General features: G+C 47.0%; 1 long non-coding RNA gene across 2 annotated transcripts in view; it reads right to left on the bottom strand.

Annotated features, from left to right (window-relative positions):
* The window catches only part of LOC149455067 (uncharacterized), a 28,323-nt gene extending 11,001 nt beyond the window's left edge, over positions 1-17,322 (bottom strand). The window contains exon 1 of one of the 2 annotated variants that reach the window (XR_016314111.1): positions 17,013-17,322. This is a non-coding gene — a long non-coding RNA (uncharacterized LOC149455067). Of the gene's footprint in view, positions 1-14,670; positions 14,820-17,012 lie in introns of those variants that run through there. The other variant, XR_016314110.1, reaches the window with a different exon arrangement.
* Between the last annotated feature and the right edge of the window lie 493 nt (positions 17,323-17,815).

Genomic DNA, 17,815 nt, shown 5'->3' with positions numbered 1-17,815 from the left:
TCCAACTAACAGGGGCTAGGTATAGCATCAGGCTATACCTGGTGGATAGCTAGGGAAGCTATGTTGTACAGTAAGTATCCAAGTTGGCCAGGATTTGATGTTTCTTTTTTTTTTTTTTACGTTTTTCTGTAAATATTGTAAATAAACTGCACCTTTTTGTTTTTTTCACCTCCATTGTTGTGCTGTGCCTGTGTTTTGTGTTGTGCACCCATCCAGGGGGTCACACACACCCACTGCTGAGCGAACCCCGTTACAGTGTTCAAACCTGGTCATGTCTAGGAGGGAGGGGGTTGGTGTGTAAGTGGGAGGAACAAAAGTGATTGATCTGAAGATATCTAAAAAGTTCAGGTCTAGATATTTTGTGGGAGTCACATAGGGTTTGGAAGGGTATAAAGGAGTCTGGTGCTGTGAAATTGTAAGTTTGAACTAGACTAGCTCTAGGACAAGCATGAAAAGAAGATGGAGGCATCCATGCCGGATAAAAGCCTGGATTGAGGAGGTATGCCATGAGTGGGTTATGGGGTGACTGTAAGGTGTATCAGAACTTTAGACTGTCCCAGATAGATGGGTAGTGTGACGGAGCGTAGGCAGGACAGAACACACAGAGTAGATGGCAAACGCACAAAGCTTTATTGAGACAAACAGACGGCAGTCACCGAATAGGGGAGTTCGCAGGGAGGGTGAATACGCCAGTCCAGGATGACACGGAAGGACCAACACACTTAAAGTCCAGCACCGAGAGCCAAGGAAGAGTCTCTGTAGCAAGTAAAGTCTCCCCCAGCTCTGGGAGAAGGGGGGTCCTAGGCAGCCTTGGGTCTCTGCCAAGCCTGGCCACAAAAGGTCCCGGCCACAGCTCTTGGGCTCCTTCCGTCAGCTACCCAGCAGTGAATACCTTGGGAGCGCTGCATGAGCTTATTAAAACTGGTCGGACCCCCCTAGTCACCTAGGCAAACGGGGGGGCCAGAGCTAGGGTGGCTCAAGCTTGCCTTAGGAATTAGTTTCATATTTGCAGGAGGGGGGGATGAGGGGCATGGATGAGAGATGGCAGAGAGAGAGAAGGGACAGAGAAGGGGCTGAGAGGGGGGGCAGCTGTGACAGGTAGTGTTGAGTAATTAGGTCTTGCAGTGAGCGATGGTCTCTGGAGTGTAGCCATAGTAAATTGGCAACTGATATGATATTTAGGGAGTTGAGCAAGGTGTGCAGCTTGGAAATATTTTGCAAAGTTCGGAAGCCCCAGACCACTCTAAGTTTCGGTAAGGTACGGATGGACCTGGGTAGATGCAGTTTAATAGTGCCCCATACATAAGTGGTGCCGCGACACTAATATGCAGAGGAAACAAAAAGGTATATATATGGGTAGGACCCAATAAAGGTATAATATTTTGGGCAGAATTGTCATTTTTTACAACTGTGATACAACCCATCCATGAGAGGGGTAGTCTGGACCAGGATGTCATAAGATTAGTAAGGTGTGTTAACATAGGAGGGTAGTTAGCAGAATATAGAATATTGAGGTCTGCCATCAGCTTGGGTCCTAAATCAGGAATATATTGACTGGACCAAGAGAAGGGTGGAGGACGTTGTAGTTGTGACACAGTTAAGGAGGGTAGAGAGATATTAAGAGCTGTAGACTTTTTGGGATTCGCAACCAGGTCCAAAATCACTGCAAATTGGTCAACGCATTGGAGAAGGTTGGGTGCTGAGATCAAAGGAGAAGATTTGAAGAGGAGATTGTCATCAGAGAAAAAGCATAACTTATGATGATGACCACCAAGTTCTAATCCTTTAATATTTGTGTTAGTTCTTATCAGCTGTGCTAAAGGTTCATTCGCTAGAAAAGGAGGGGGGGGGAGGGGCAGCCTTGCCTCATTCCACTTTGTATAGAAAAAAAGTCTGACTTGTTACCCACGTACCTCAAGTAAGCCCTTGGGGAGGTGTAAAGGGGCGATATCCATTGGAGTCAAAGGCTTTTTTTATGTCTAAGGAAAGGAAACAGCCGGGTATGCGGCGTATGCAAGCTGCATGTTCTAGCAAAATCACTCTGTGGTCTCGGCTTGGCAGAGGGGGGTTAAAACCCATCTGATCCTTGTGTATCAAGGTGCCTATGAGAGTTCAGCCATGCAGATAGGATTTTTCTAGGATTTTATCATCCAAGTTAAGAAGGGAGATTGGTGTGTAATGAAGCCATGTGGTGTGATCTGATTGGGGTTCAGGTAGCATAGAAATGACTGCTGTTAGGGAGTCTGAGCAGAAAGAATAACCTTTGAGTAAGGCATTAAATGCATTAACCAATAAAGGTGGAAGGAGGTTAGTAAATATTTGGAATATAGGACTGTAAGCTGTCTGGGCCAGGCCGCTTATTAGACTTTAGGGACTTGATGGAGTTCGGGACCTCAAGTTCTGTAATAGGTGTTTCCAGGGAAGAACATTGAGAAGCTGAGAGTGTTGGTAGAGATAGGCTTGAGAAAAGTTCAGTGGCCTGCGATTCATCATAGGAGCCGGTCTCAGAGTATAATTCTGCTAGAGGTTTGTGGAAGACCTGTAATATTTTATTAGGATGGCTGGTGTGTGAAGTTTTTGTAATCTTTAAATAGACAAGTCTGTGTGTGTGGTCTGAGGTTCGCAGTCCCAGGGCTAGAAAAGTGTCAGGTTTGTTTGCTTTCATATAATGTTCATGTCTGGATTGGCGTAGAACTTTTTCATCTGATTCTGTCAAGAAAACATCTATTTCTAGCCTTGTCTTGTCCAGGACAATCTATGAGAAGGTGAGGGGTCTGATTGGAAGGCTTTGTTGGCCTGATGAAATGAGGTTTCTAAGCGGTGATGGATTGCTCGCTGTCCTTTCTTGAGATGTGAGGCTTGGCTGATACAGGCTCCCCTAATTACAGATTTATGGGCTTCCCAAAAGGTCAGGAGAGAGATGTCATCAGTTGTGTTATGTGTCAGGTATTCTTTGATGGCTAGTTCAATGTCCAGTCTGTGGGATGGGTGGGCCATTTAGACTCCATGTAGTGCTAGTTTGTTGGGGTACTAAGGAGGAGAGGGTGAAGAGGACAGCTTTGTGACCAGTTCAGGGGTAAGGTATGATGGTTCAGGATAGGAGGGCTGGGGACATACCTCTAGTCAGAAATATATGGTCAATGTGGGAGAAAGTTTTATGTGGATATGAGTAGTATGTATAGTGTCTTCTAGCTGGGTTAGCTTCTTGCCATGTGTCTATGAGAGAGTGTTGTTGGAGTTGTCGCTGGAAGGAGGATGTGGATGGATAAGAGGTTATGGGGGATTTGTATAGAAAGAGATAAACTAGCTGGCTGAAATTGCCACATAGGGAATCTATTACTTGTAGCAAATGGGAGTTAAGACTGCAATTGGGACATAGTATGAAGCTATAGTGACCTCTGAGTCAAGGTGACCCACTAGAAAATATAACGGCTCTCTGGGTCCCAGATCCCTGCCTTGGGTGTAAAGGGAGTAGAGCAGTGGAAAGCTTTGAGTACACCTGTGTGTTTAGTTGCGGCAGAAGCCATATAAACCTGTGGGTAGGAAGAGCGGAGATATTTCTGCATATGGCTGGCAGTGAAATGAGTCTCCTGCAGGCACACCACATGTGCTTTGGCATGGGCAAAGGTTTGAAGGCCTTAATTTTTTTATTCCCCGAACATTCAGGGTAAGTATATTTATTGGAGCCATGATAAAGGACAGATGCAAAGCTGATTGTAGGTGTTGCATCATGGCGACATCATCACCCCTGGGACAGGAATAAGAGAAAGAAAGGAGGAGAGAAGTGGGGGAAGCAAGGTTAGTAAAGAGAGAAATGTCTGACAAAACAGGTCAGGAGGCCAAAAGGCCATGATGTGAAAACAGGTAGGTTGTCCATCTGTCTATGTCACTGGGATATAAATGGATGGAAAACAAAAGTCCTGGGCAGGCCCAACTCAGGGCTACCAAGGAAAATGTGGGGGAGCAGTGAACATCTTCAGAAGTCACAGAGGCCAAAAACAAGATATTAAACATCCGTTTGGTAGTGGAGTCAGGCCAAGGATAGACTATTGGGAATAAGATGTTAGCCTGCAGATATAAGCAGTTGGTAAGTGTATGCATTGTTCAAAGAGGCTATGCTTGGCTGGGTATCATGGGCATTAAACAACATTAGACCTCAGCTGGATGAAAGGGTGATCCGTTTGTTATTTTGTTGTCCAGCTATTAGTAGAAGGTTTAGCTAACAGCATTGAGCTGTTAGTTGCAAAAATTGTAGAATTATACTAAATATATATTTTTTTGTTTACAAACGTTTTTATTTTTTAAGAAATAGACTTCAAAATGGCATTACAGCTTCAAATAGAATATACAAGAGAAACAAGGAACAACTGCAGTATTCATTTCAAAGGTGAAATTATGTAGAATAAAGGGAAAAAGAGAAAAGAAAAAAAAGAGAAAAGAAATTTAGTACATGAGCAATATAAGTAGAGAGGGAGGCAGAGTTATAAAACGACCAACAAAGTAACTCAATCAATCAAAGCATAAATGGTCCTTATTGATCTAGTAAATGCCTGTGAGTTCTCCAAAGTTCCCATTTTCTGTCAAATAAATGCATCTTATCCAATAGAGTATAATGAATTCTCTCCATGAGCATCACCGCATCAACTCTGCAGAACTGTGGTCAATGGTACTGTGAGGGATTTCCAATGTAGGGCAATAGCCCATAGGGTGGATATACAAATGCTATGGATTAGCCTCATAACCTCAGTCTGAACTCCCGAGATAGGGGCTCCCAGTAGGCAGGACTGCATAGACAGATGCACCGGAGCACCTGCCATTGTAAAGGCAACTTCAGAACCTTTGTGCCACACCAATGAGAGGCTTGGGCAGGCCCAAAATATATGCACTAGAGTACCAGCAAGGCCACAGCCCCGAAAACAAAGGTGGGACGTCCCTGGATACATGGGGTGTAGTCTAGATGGGGTATGATACCATCTGGTTATTACTTTGAGGGCCGTCTCATGGACAGAAAGATCTAGAGCTCTTACACACATTATCCACCATGGAATCCCAATCCTCATCAGAAAAAGTGACATCACGATCAGCCTCCCATTTCTGTCTATAAAGAGGGGGTGAGGGAAAGAAAGTAACCAAAAATTGGCGATACAAATCTGAAATAAGACCCCTGCCCCTAGGAGAGTCACGGCTAATACATTCAAAAAATGAAATCGGAGATGAAGGCGTAAGACCAAAATGTGAATTATAAAAATGTCTAATCTGTCGATAATGATAATATTCACGAAGCGGAATATCAAAAAGTATGCGTAGCATCTCAAAAGTGATACAAGATCCTCCTCTCTGAAAGTCAGATGACCTAATAAAGGACCTATCATACCACCAACGGAATACCTGTGAAGAGGAGAATGCTGTAATAAAATTTGGGTCACCAAAAAATGATGAACCTGGTGAGACAGAGGAGACAAGATTCAATTTAAGTTTATAACGGGACCAAAACATCAATGATTGGGCAACAATGGAATTATAGAGCAATAACGAGGGGGGAGGAAATTTTGGACCATAATACACCTGGTAAATAGAACGGATGTATAGACTGAGATTCAAATCTGATCCATGGGACCTGGGAAGCAATAGTCGCCCATTGTGATAGCTCTGCGAAATGGGCTGACAGGTAGTAAAGCCAGAAATTGGGGAGACCTAGGCCTCCCGCCCATTGTGACCGGTAGAGGACCGATGAAGTAAAACGAGGGCGTTTGTTACGCCAAATAAAATGATTAATAATCCGTTGAAAGCGATCTAAGAACGTTTATGAGACAGGGATTGGGAGTGATCTAAATAAAGTAATCTAGAGAAGACATTCATTGTTACTGCCGTGACTCTGCCAAGAATGAGATAGGGGATCCATGCCAGATCTTCAATAGAGGTGAGAGGCGTGACACACATGGTGGCCAATTAGCAGCAAATAATTTTGAGTATCTGGGGGTGAGGTTTATACCTAGGTATGAAATCTGATCTGTGGCCCAACGAAATGGAAAAGAATTGCGGAGAGATGCACCCAGGGAATCAGGAACATTAATAGGCAGAACTACTGATTTAGTAAAATTTACAGTAAGACCTGATACTGTTACAAAGTCATTCAATAATGAGCAGAAGTCAGGCAATGACACCAACAGTTTAGTAAGGAAAAGCATAACATCATCTGCATACATACAAATTGTGAAATGTGAACCAATAATGGGGAACCAGAAATGTCTGAGTGTGATTATTGCAACTGCCAAGGGTTCCAAAACAAGCGCCAATAATAATGGTGAAAGAGGACAACCCTGACGGGTACCTCCGCCTAGTGTACAAAATACAGAATTGCAGCCTGGAAGTCTTATTCTTGTTTTGGGGGGAGTCATACAAAGCATGTACACCAGACAGAAATTCATCACTAAAGCCCATCTTCTGCAGTAATGAAAACAAGTATGGCCAGAGGACACCATCAAAGGCCTTGTTAATGTCCCGGCTCAGCAACAAAACTTCTTTAGAATGCAAATTGGCGTCCTGAATAACATTTAATGTGAGAGGAATATTGTCCGTGATAAGTCTGCCTGGGATAAATCCGGATTGGTCCAGTGAGACCAAAGAGGAGATAATGGGGCCAACCTATCTGCCAGAATGCGGCTAAATATTTTCAGATCATTGTTCATCACTGAGGTTGGTCTATAGTTTTGAGGTAAACGATGGTCTTTCAGGGGTTTAGGTAATAGAGACAGGTTAGCCAAGAGTATCTCCTCAGGAAACCTACCGCCCTGCAAAACATCATTGAATAATGACATCAAAGAGGGAGCCAATGTAGGAGCAAAATGTGTATAATAACTGGCCGTGAACCCATCAGGGCCGGTGCTGTGGAAGTTCTGAGTGCGCTAATCACACAGGATATTTCCTTCAAAGTGCATGGGGCATTGAGAGAGGATATCTGAGAGGGTGAGAGAACAGGGAGGGGTATAGAATCAAGCCATGAGCCATTTGAGGAAGCAGAAGTTGGTTGTGGGGGAGCTAATAGGGTGGAATAAAATTTTTCAAAAATACCCAGGACTTCACGAGGAAGAGAGGAGATACTGCCGGATTTAGTACGTAACTTGTAGATATGTGGGGGTCGTATTGAAAGGTTTAATTTCCATGCGAACATAGTAGACCCTGAATTACTATGTAATAAAAAGGAGGCCTTCGACCAGCGTAGAGCTTTTTAAATTTTCTGGGATAGTAAAATATTCAGTTCTAGACACTTTTGCGATATCATGGTTTGTTACGGAGAGATGGATTGCATCATGAGCCCTATAATGTGATTCTAATTCTCGGGTAAGTTTCTGAATTTGTTTCCACCGCTCTCTATTTCTAGAAGAAGCCATAGAAATAAGGTGGAAATAAAAACCCTACTAGAGTAAAACCTTTTCTTACTCTCTGGGAATGTCCTCTTGTTATGGGCTGTACATTCCAGAGCCTCCTCTAGACCTGGACCAAAAAGATTATCACCAATAAAGGGTAAGGCACAAAGGTGCAGTTTGAATGCGGAGTTCCCTGCCCAGGTTTTTAACCAAAATGCCCTTTTAGCTGAATTCACTAGGGCAGAGGTTCAAGCCGCTAGCTTAACTGATTTGGCCGAGGCATCCACAAGGAAATCAACTGCTTTAAACAGCAAAGGAAATTATTTATTTATTTCAGGTACTTATATAGTGCTGTCAGTTTACGCCGCGCTTTACATATATATTGTACATTCACATCAGTCCCTAACCCTCAAGGGGTGTACAATCTAAGGTCCCTAACTCACATTCATACATACACATACTAGGGACAATTTTGAAATCAGCCAATTAACCTACCAGCATGTCTTTGGAGTGTGGGAGGAAACCGGAGTACCCAGAGGAAACCCATGCAGGCACAGGGAGAACATGCAAACTCCAAGCAGGTGGTGCCGTGGCTGGAATTCGAACCAACAACCCGAGTACTGCCAGGTGGAAGTGCTAACCATTTAGCCACTGTGCTGCCCTATATTTCAGAATTTGCTGCCTGAAGGTTCCTGCCAAAAGATGCGACTAACTAGGTAAGCCAGCATTCCAGATTTCTGGTGACACCGGTAGACGATAAAGCTGGCCTAAAGCTGATGGAAGTGGAATCCCAGGCCCTGCGGAGTAAGACTTCATCCCTCTTATACATAGGGTCCTTCATGGCCCCCATATCTTCAAATGCTAAGTCTATCCTTTTAGAGACTTTAGATAAGGGGGTGTCTAATTTCTGAACCTTGTTCCATTGCTGGGACCTGTTATCCTAAAAAGAAAACCTTGTTTCAAGGTTACTTGAGAAAAAGGGTTTCCTGTCAGGGCTTTCCCATTCCTGCTTAATGGTATCAACCAGGGAACTATGGACTAGAAAGACCCTAGTCTTTCTAGCATGCAAACCTTGATACATGAGGTCATGCTTACATAGGCAAACATCCTCCTCCTCGATTTCTAAGGTTTTGTAGATAACTTTAAGGAGGTCGTCCACATCTTCCAGGGGCAATTTGTTCCTGGAACCTCTGGAGGAGCAAACTTCACCGTCCTCCTCTTATGAGCCTGAATCTAACCGTGAGGAAGCAAGAGACCTAGGATCCTCCTCCGGGTCCTCCTTCCCTCTTAATGCATCTGCTAACGACAAACCCACCGATTGGGTCCAAGGACCCAGTGGCGACTGCATTTTTCCAATATGGATCTAAAGGATACACTACCACCTCCCCCCCTCTTCTCCATCTACACCTCCTCCCTTGGCCAACTGGCCACTCACACGGCTTCAACTACCACCTCTATGCCGACAACACGCAAATCTATCTCTCGACCCCTCGCCTCACCCCTTCAGTCTCCGCCCGAATCACCAGCCTACTGAACAACTTATCAGATTGGATGTCACTCCACTTCCTTAAACTGAACCTCTCCAAAACCGAGCTCCTAGTCTCCCCCCAGCCCGCACACACCCCCCCACTGACTTCTCCATCACGTCCAACAATGCCACTATCAGGCCCACCCCGCAGGCCAGAGTACTTGGTGTCATACTAGACTCCAATCTGTCCTTCCAGCCCCAAGTCCAATTGCTAACAAACTCATGCAGGTTCATCCTCCGCAACATCACCAAAATCCGCTCGTTCCTAACCCCAGCAAACCACTAAACAGCTCATCCACTCCCTCATCATATCACGACTCGACTACTGCAACTCCCTCCTCACTGGCCTGCCTCTTAACAGGCTATCCCCACTTCAGTCGATCCTGAATACGGCAGCCAGACTCATCCACCTTTCCAACCGATCCATCTCCGCCACCCCCCTCTGCCAATCCCTCCACTGGCTTCCGATTGCCCAAATTCAAAATGCTAACACTGACATACAAACCTCTCAATAGCTCTGCCCAAAACTACATCACCAACCTAATATCCATCTACCACCGAAAAGATATGTTTCGCTCCTCACAAGACCTCCTTCTCTCTCGTTCCCTGATCTCCTCCTCCCATGCTCGCCTCCAGGCCATCAGACTATCACCCACTCTCCTCTAGTTTAGGCGCACCCTAAAAACCCACCTCTTCAGGGAAGCCTACCCCACCCTCTGCTAACTGCCGATCTCCTCCACTCCTCCTACCACTCCAACCCACAGCTTTTCCTCCCATACTACTATCCCCTCCCTCCTAGATTGAAAGCTCCAAGGAGCAGGGCCCTCGAACCCCTCGTGTATCACATTGTATTGTTATTGTACTGTCTCATGTATTGTCTTCCATTGTAATGTACAGCACTGAGCGAACTGTTGGCACTTTATAAATACGGTATAATAATAATAATAATAATAACAATAAAAGAGTTGAAATGTAGACAACATGTCATCCTTAATGGAGGTGAGCACTTTATGGCAGGCTGTAAATGACTTATCCTTAATTAGGCTAGCCACACAATTGCAGCATAAGGGTTTTTCCCAAGCTGAACCCAATTTAGCTGCACAAACTGCACACTTCTTCTTGGGGATCTGACTCTGCACCTTGTCCTGGACTTTAACATACAATGAGCAAGAAAAGACACAATACAGAAAATAATCAGCACAGGGCCCCTCATACAAAACCACTGTGCTGGGGGAGCAAGAAAAGGTAGTGTGCCCACCAGGGTCAGCAAGAGGGATCAGAGTCCCCAAGCTTAACTTAGAGGAGCCAGTGCTTGAAGGACCAGGGTATGCCTGAGAAGTGCCAGCGCCTTCCATCCATCCCTCTTGGTGTGGAGCCACAGGCTCTGCTGGGTCTGTACTCCAGACTGGCTGCAGTGCTAATATGGAGACTGGAACCACGAGTCTCCGGCGCCTTCAATGACGTCACCGCAGCCGTAACTTCCGGTTCCTGAACAGCACCCAGAAGTTACGGGTACTTGCACGCCTGCTTGGCAGTCACTCTGCCCCATTGTGCATCGGATGCTGGAGCCCCCCCCCCTCGGGAAGGACAACGACAGGCATCAAAGGTCCTGGACCCCTCAGGACACCCCCGATGATGGTTATCATCCACTGAGGCATGGAAGGACATCAGGAGAGCAGCCCCACTTCCCCTGAAGGGATCGCGTCGGGCATGAGGAAGTAAGCCAGACCAGGAGCCACCAGCAAACTCTAGGGCCCAGGACTTCCAGACAATCAGTTCCTTGATGACTGCACCCATCCTTGCAGAGGAAACACTAAAAACTCAGGAGGGAGGTCTGGTGGTCCGCCTTTTATAGTACTGTGCTTACGTGTTTCCTGTCCCAGAGGGAGGAGCTCTGTCTCAGGAAGGATGTCCTGGAGGACGTTTGGAGAAATGAACATTAGAATGTCTGAGAGACAAAAGCCAGAAATAGATCAGTGGCTGCATGCACGCCTCATTGTTAGGCTGCAGGTAGAGAGGCAGAGATGAGGCAGGATTTATCATGAAATACAAATTAAAGTGTATTATTTTCAGAACAGCCAAGAATATTTCACAAGGTCTGAAAAGTATGTAAGTCATCGAGTTATTCCCCAATTTAAGAAGAAGAGCATAACTGCAGGTAGTAAATGTAAGAGAGAAGCTGCAGATGATAAGATGGTGGGTAGTATGTACAGGAGAGGAGTGCGGGGGGTATGACGGTGGGTAGTATGTACAGGAGAGGAGTACGGAGGTATGACAGTGATATGTATGTACAAGAGAGGAGTAGGGGGGTACGACAGTGATGGGTACGTACAGGAGAGGAGTAGGGGGGTACGACAGTGATGGGTACGTACAGGAGAGGAGTACGGAGGTATGACAGTGATGGGTACGTACAGGAGAGGAGTACGGAGGTATGACAGTGATGGGTACGTACAGGAGAGGAGTACGGAGGTATGACAGTGATGGGTACGTACAGGAGAGGAGTACGGAGGTATGACAGTGATGGGTACGTACAGGAGAGGAGTACGGAGGTATGACAGTGATGGGTACGTACAGGAGAGGAGTACGGAGGTATGACAGTGATGGGTACGTACAGGAGAGGAGTACGGAGGTATGACAGTGATGGGTACGTACAGGAGAGGAGTACGGAGGTATGACAGTGATGGGTACGTACAGGAGAGGAGTACGGAGGTATGACAGTGATGGGTACGTACAGGAGAGGAGTACGGAGGTATGACAGTGATGGGTACGTACAGGAGAGGAGTACGGAGGTATGACAGTGATGGGTACGTACAGGAGAGGAGTACGGAGGTATGACAGTGATGGGTACGTACAGGAGAGGAGTACGGAGGTATGACAGTGATGGGTACGTACAGGAGAGGAGTACGGAGGGTATGACAGTGATGGGTACGTACAGGAGAGGAGTACGGAGGGTATGACAGTGATGGGTACGTACAGGAGAGGAGTACGGAGGTATGACAGTGATGGGTACGTACAGGAGAGGAGTACGGAGGTATGACAGTGATGGGTACGTACAGGAGAGGAGTACGGAGGTATGACAGTGATATGTATGTACAGGAGAGGAGTAGGGGGGTATGACAGTGATGGGTACGTACAGGAGAGGAGTACGGAGGTATGACAGTGATGGGTACGTACAGGAGAGGAGTACGGAGGTATGACAGTGATGGGTACGTACAGGAGAGGAGTACGGAGGTATGACAGTGATGGGTACGTACAGGAGAGGAGTACGGAGGTATGACAGTGATGGGTACGTACAGGAGAGGAGTACGGAGGTATGACAGTGATGGGTACGTACAGGAGAGGAGTACGGAGGTATGACAGTGATGGGTACGTACAGGAGAGGAGTACGGAGGTATGACAGTGATGGGTACGTACAGGAGAGGAGTACGGAGGTATGACAGTGATGGGTACGTACAGGAGAGGAGTACGGAGGTATGACAGTGATGGGTACGTACAGGAGAGGAGTACGGAGGTATGACAGTGATGGGTACGTACAGGAGAGGAGTACGGAGGTATGACAGTGATGGGTACGTACAGTAGAGGAGTACGGAGGTATGACAGTGATGGGTACGTACAGGAGAGGAGTACGGAGGTATGACAGTGATGGGTACGTACAGGAGAGGAGTACGGAGGTATGACAGTGATGGGTACGTACAGGAGAGGAGTACGGAGGTATGACAGTGATGGGTACGTACAGGAGAGGAGTACGGAGGTATGACAGTGATGGGTACGTACAGGAGAGGAGTACGGAGGTATGACAGTGATGGGTACGTACAGGAGAGGAGTACGGAGGTATGACAGTGATGGGTACGTACAGGAGAGGAGTACGGAGGTATGACAGTGATGGGTACGTACAGGAGAGGAGTACGGAGGTATGACAGTGATGGGTACGTACAGGAGAGGAGTACGGAGGTATGACAGTGATGGGTACGTACAGGAGAGGAGTACGGAGGGTATGACAGTGATGGGTACGTACAGGAGAGGAGTACGGAGGGTATGACAGTGATGGGTACGTACAGGAGAGGAGTACGGAGGTATGACAGTGATGGGTACGTACAGGAGAGGAGTACGGTGGTATGACAGTGATGGGTACGTACAGGAGAGGAGTACGGAGGTATGACAGTGATGGGTACGTACAGGAGAGGAGTACGGAGGTATGACAGTGATGGGTACGTACAGGAGAGGAGTACGGAGGTATGACAGTGATGGGTACGTACAGGAGAGGAGTACGGAGGTATGACAGTGATGGGTACGTACAGGAGAGGAGTACGGAGGTATGACAGTGATGGGTACGTACAGGAGAGGAGTACGGAGGTATGACAGTGATGGGTACGTACAGGAGAGGAGTACGGAGGTATGACAGTGATGGGTACGTACAGGAGAGGAGTACGGAGGGTATGACAGTGATGGGTACGTACAAGAGAGGAGTACGGAGGTATGACAGTGATGGGTACGTACAGGAGAGGAGTAAGGTGGTATGACAGTGATGGGTACGTACAGGAGAGGAGTACGGAGGTATGACAGTGATGGGTATGTACAGGAGAGGAGTGTAGAGGTATGACAGTGATCGGTATGTACAGGAGAGGAGTACGGAGGTATGACAGTGATGGGTACGTACAGGAGAGGAGTACGGAGGTATGACAGTGATGGGTACGTACAGGAGAGGAGTACGGAGGTATGACAGTGATCGGTACGTACAGGAGAGGAGTACGGAGGTATGACAGTGATCGGTACGTACAGGAGAGGAGTACGGAGGTATGACAGTGATGGGTACGTACAGGAGAGGAGTACGGAGGTATGACATTGATGGGTACGTACAGGAGAGGAGTACGGAGGTATGACAGTGATGGGTATGTACAGGAGAGGAGTACGGAGGTATGACAGTGATCGGTGTGTACAGGAGAGGAGTACGGAGGTATGACAGTGATGGGTACGTACAGGAGAGGAGTACGGTGGTATGACAGTGATCGGTATGTACAGGAGAGGAGTACGGAGGTATGACAGTGATGGGTATGTACAGGAGAGGAGTACGGAGGTATGACGTTCCCAGGGAGGAGTATCTCAGGAAGGGTCTATACTCCACCATAACTCTGGTTCTCGGAGTGTCAGGTCCCAGCGGGTTCTCCTGGTGTCTCTCCTGTTATTCTGTCTCGGACACATCAGAGGAACATGGTGGGAGATCGGCCTGAATGTCCTTCCTAGGAGGGAATACCGGAGCCATTCTGAGGCCCATTTAATGGCCGGCAATGAGGAGGAAACCAACACTGAGAAGTAGATGCTGAGATATATACAGCACGGGGCAGCACAGTGGCTGAGTGGTTAGCACTTCCTCCTGGCAGTACTCGGGTTGTTGGTTCAAATTCCAACCATGGCACCACCTGCCTGGAGTTTGCATGTTCTCCGTGTGGCTGTGTTGATTTCCTCCGGGTACTCCGGTTTCCTCCTACACTACAAAGACATGCTGGGAGGTGAATTGTCTCCGGTCTAAGTTGTCCCTAGTATGTGTATGTATGAATGGGAGTTAGGGCCCTTAGATTGTACGCTCCTCGGGGGCGGGGACTGATGGGAATGTACAATATAGATGCAAACTGATGGCGCTATATAAGTACCTGGAATAAATAATAATAATACACCCAGATCATCGATGACGAGGAGGAAGGTTCGGTCAGAGATGATTGGTCCGTCTATAGCAGGGACAGGAGCCGGGACCAGGAATAGGAGATCCACCTGACTTACCCGTGTGCTCTGACATGGAGAAGATCCCATGCTGGCCCTATGGTGGCCGTGTGTTCAGGATGGAGACCGATTCTGTTGCCGAAGCAGATCTAAAATGGCTGAGAGGAAGAAAGTGTTCCAGGGACAGGAAGTGACTCCAGACAGGAAGTGACACAAACAGGAAAAGACTCCAGACAGGAAGTGACTCCAGACAGATTTATACAGAGGGTGCAGTATGGAGAGCAGACAGTAGATGGTGAAAAAGCAGAATAGTATAAAACAACAGGGAAAAAACCTGAAAAACAAAAGATGATGGCGGCTCGTAAACTTCCTATTTAGCAGCTTGACGTCATTGTCCCACTCTACAGGTTACATCACATCACGTGACTTCCTCTGGAGTTGGCCATCGGACGTACAGCTGCCTATATATAAAGTAATAATCCTTAATAGACTAATCAGGCGCCATTAAGTTGTAGCCTGTCTGTCCCTTATTTGGCAGCCATTTTCCCTTGGTCTAATATAGTGTTTTTACATTACAGTGGATTAGATCTCCCTCCTCCATTTTGTTGTAGCCCTCCTGTCCCTCCTCCGGCGGCCATTTTCCCTTAGTCTGATATGAATGCTGGCACATTTTGTCCCCTGATATTAGACATTAGCCGGGTGATTGTATACACACAGCGGGCAGATCTCAATCAATGTCACCCACTAGTCTATACTGTCACGGGGTTGGCCAGCCAATCATGTGGCTCCTATTCTGTCCTTCCAATGACCATTCCTAGTACATAGGACTCATCTTCCATACTACATTCATGATACAACAAGATGGAAACTGTTATAGAGTCATTGTACAAATCCTGTGACCCGACTTGTATCCGGGAATATTGCATGGTCTTCTACTTCCTGCTTCCTGTTCTATGCTGACCTGGATGCAGTTCTGTTGTACAACATGATTCCTCACACCAGCAGCTTGTGTTGTCTTCATTCCTGTACATGAAACATGGTGTCAGAAGTGACTGGAATCAGGACTGAGCCTCTTGTTTGGAGCGCAGCAGCTTTGGGAAACACAGGTTTGTGAACTACAGCCTGAGACTGAGGATTGTCTGAGATTTGATAGCTCAGAGGCTTCCTGACAATATGGCTGCCATGAATGGCATACCTCCCCCAGAGGGGATGACAATGAGTGGGGATTGGAGCAGCAATTGGGAATCTTTCAGAGCTGAATGTGAAGATTATTGTCTGGCTACAGGCTGGAATGAGAAATGTGCAGGAGTGCCGGCAGCAACTCTGAGAAGAGTCATGGGCAGTGAATGCAGGCATGTGTATAAACACAATGTGACCCTCACAGCAGATCAGCAACACAATGTTACAGCCATTGTAAATGTACTGGAAGATGATCTCATACCTGCTACAAATGTCATTTATGAAAGGGATGTGTTTGGATGCTGCAAACAAGAAGAGGGACAATCTTTGGATCACTTTGTTACACACTGGAGAGAAAAGGCAGCAACTTGTGAATATGGCACTCAGAGACCAATTGATAAGGGACACAATTGTTGGTATAGCTAGCGAGAGAGCACACGCAGGCGCCTCCTAAGAGAACATGACTTCACTCTACACACAGCCATTGAGACGTGCCGTACAGCAGAGCTCACTGACAGACGTCTGAAAGTTATGGAACAGGACAGACAGCAGACCGACAGCATAAACATTGCAATGCAGCATGGCAACAGGAACAAAGTGCAGCAACGCCGCCTGATGAGCACAAATACTGCCAACCCTACAGCTTGCAGATACTGTGGGACTGTGCATGAAAGAATTAAAGAGCCATGTCCAGCTTATGGGGAGTCCTGGAAGTCTTGTGGAAGAACAAACCATTTTACTAACGTTTGTTTGTCAAGTAAACGACGGCCATCAATAGGCAAATGACACAACGTGGAGAACACATCCGCATATGAGGAGGAGACACACCACTGAAGTTATAGACAGCAGTGATGGGCCTACCTCCCCCCACACAGATCACCTACCTCCCCCCACACAGATCACCTACCTCCCCCCACAGATCACCTACCTCCCCCACACAGATCACCTACCTCCCCACACAGATCACCTACCTCCCCCACATTGTAAGAAGGCCAAGTTTGATGGTACTGATCCGTGGAAGGCCATTCTACATTGGAGGAACACCCCATCTGAAGGCATGGACAGTAGTCCTGCACAGCGCTTGATGTCTAGGAGACTGAAGACTTCATTGTCTGTGGCCAACAAATTACTTGATCCTTGTGTGGTTACAGGTGTCCCGGCGAAACTGCAGCGGAGGAAACAGATTGCCAAACTGTCATACGATGTGTCTGCTAAAGACTTACCTGAACTAAGCATTGGAGAGCCAATCCGTATGAAGCCGCTTCCAGGTGACAGGGCCGCTCGCTGGAGACTGGGTTCCTGTGTTCAGAGGGTTGCTCCTCGATCATATCTTGTGGATGTAGAAGGCAGTCTTTACCGCCGCAATCGAGTGGACCTGCGAAGGGCAGAACGATTCACCACACAAGCCTATTGGCTGGCCAACCCCGTGACAGTATAGACTAGTGGGTGACATTGATTGAGATCTGCCCGCTGTGTGTATACAATCACCCGGCTAATGTCTAATATCAGGGGACAAAATGTGCCAGCATTCATATCAGACTAAGGGAAAATGGCCGCCGGAGGAGGGACAGGCGGGCTACAAAAAAATGGAGGAGGGAGATCTAATCCACTGCACTGTAATGTGATAAATGTACAAACATAGATAAAAGACCAAAGGAAAATGGCCGCCAGAGGAGAAAAGTGCGGGCTACAATAAAATGGAGGACGAATATCTACTCCACTGCACTGTATTTTGAAAACTGTGTTTCATTCATCCTAGAAGTTTACGAGCCGCCATCATCTTTTGTTTTTCAGGTTTTTCCCTGTTTTATGCTATTCAGCTTTTTTTGGACCAGCACCATCTACTGTCTGCTCTCCATACTGCAGCCTCTGTATAAATCTGTCTGGAGTCACTTCCTATCCGGAGTCACTTCCTGTCTGTCTCACTTCCTGTCCCGGGAACACTTTCCTCCTGTCAGCCATTTTAGATTGGCTTCTAGAAGGTCCTGTGATTGTCGGTCTCCATCCTGAACACACGGCCACCATA

Source organism: Staurois parvus, unplaced genomic scaffold (assembly GCF_062004578.1).
Source record: "Staurois parvus isolate SC_StPar_1 unplaced genomic scaffold, SC_StPar_1.0 ptg000407l, whole genome shotgun sequence".
Classification (NCBI taxonomy): Eukaryota; Metazoa; Chordata; class Amphibia; order Anura; family Ranidae; genus Staurois; species Staurois parvus.
This window is presented reverse-complemented; position numbering and strand designations above follow the sequence as displayed.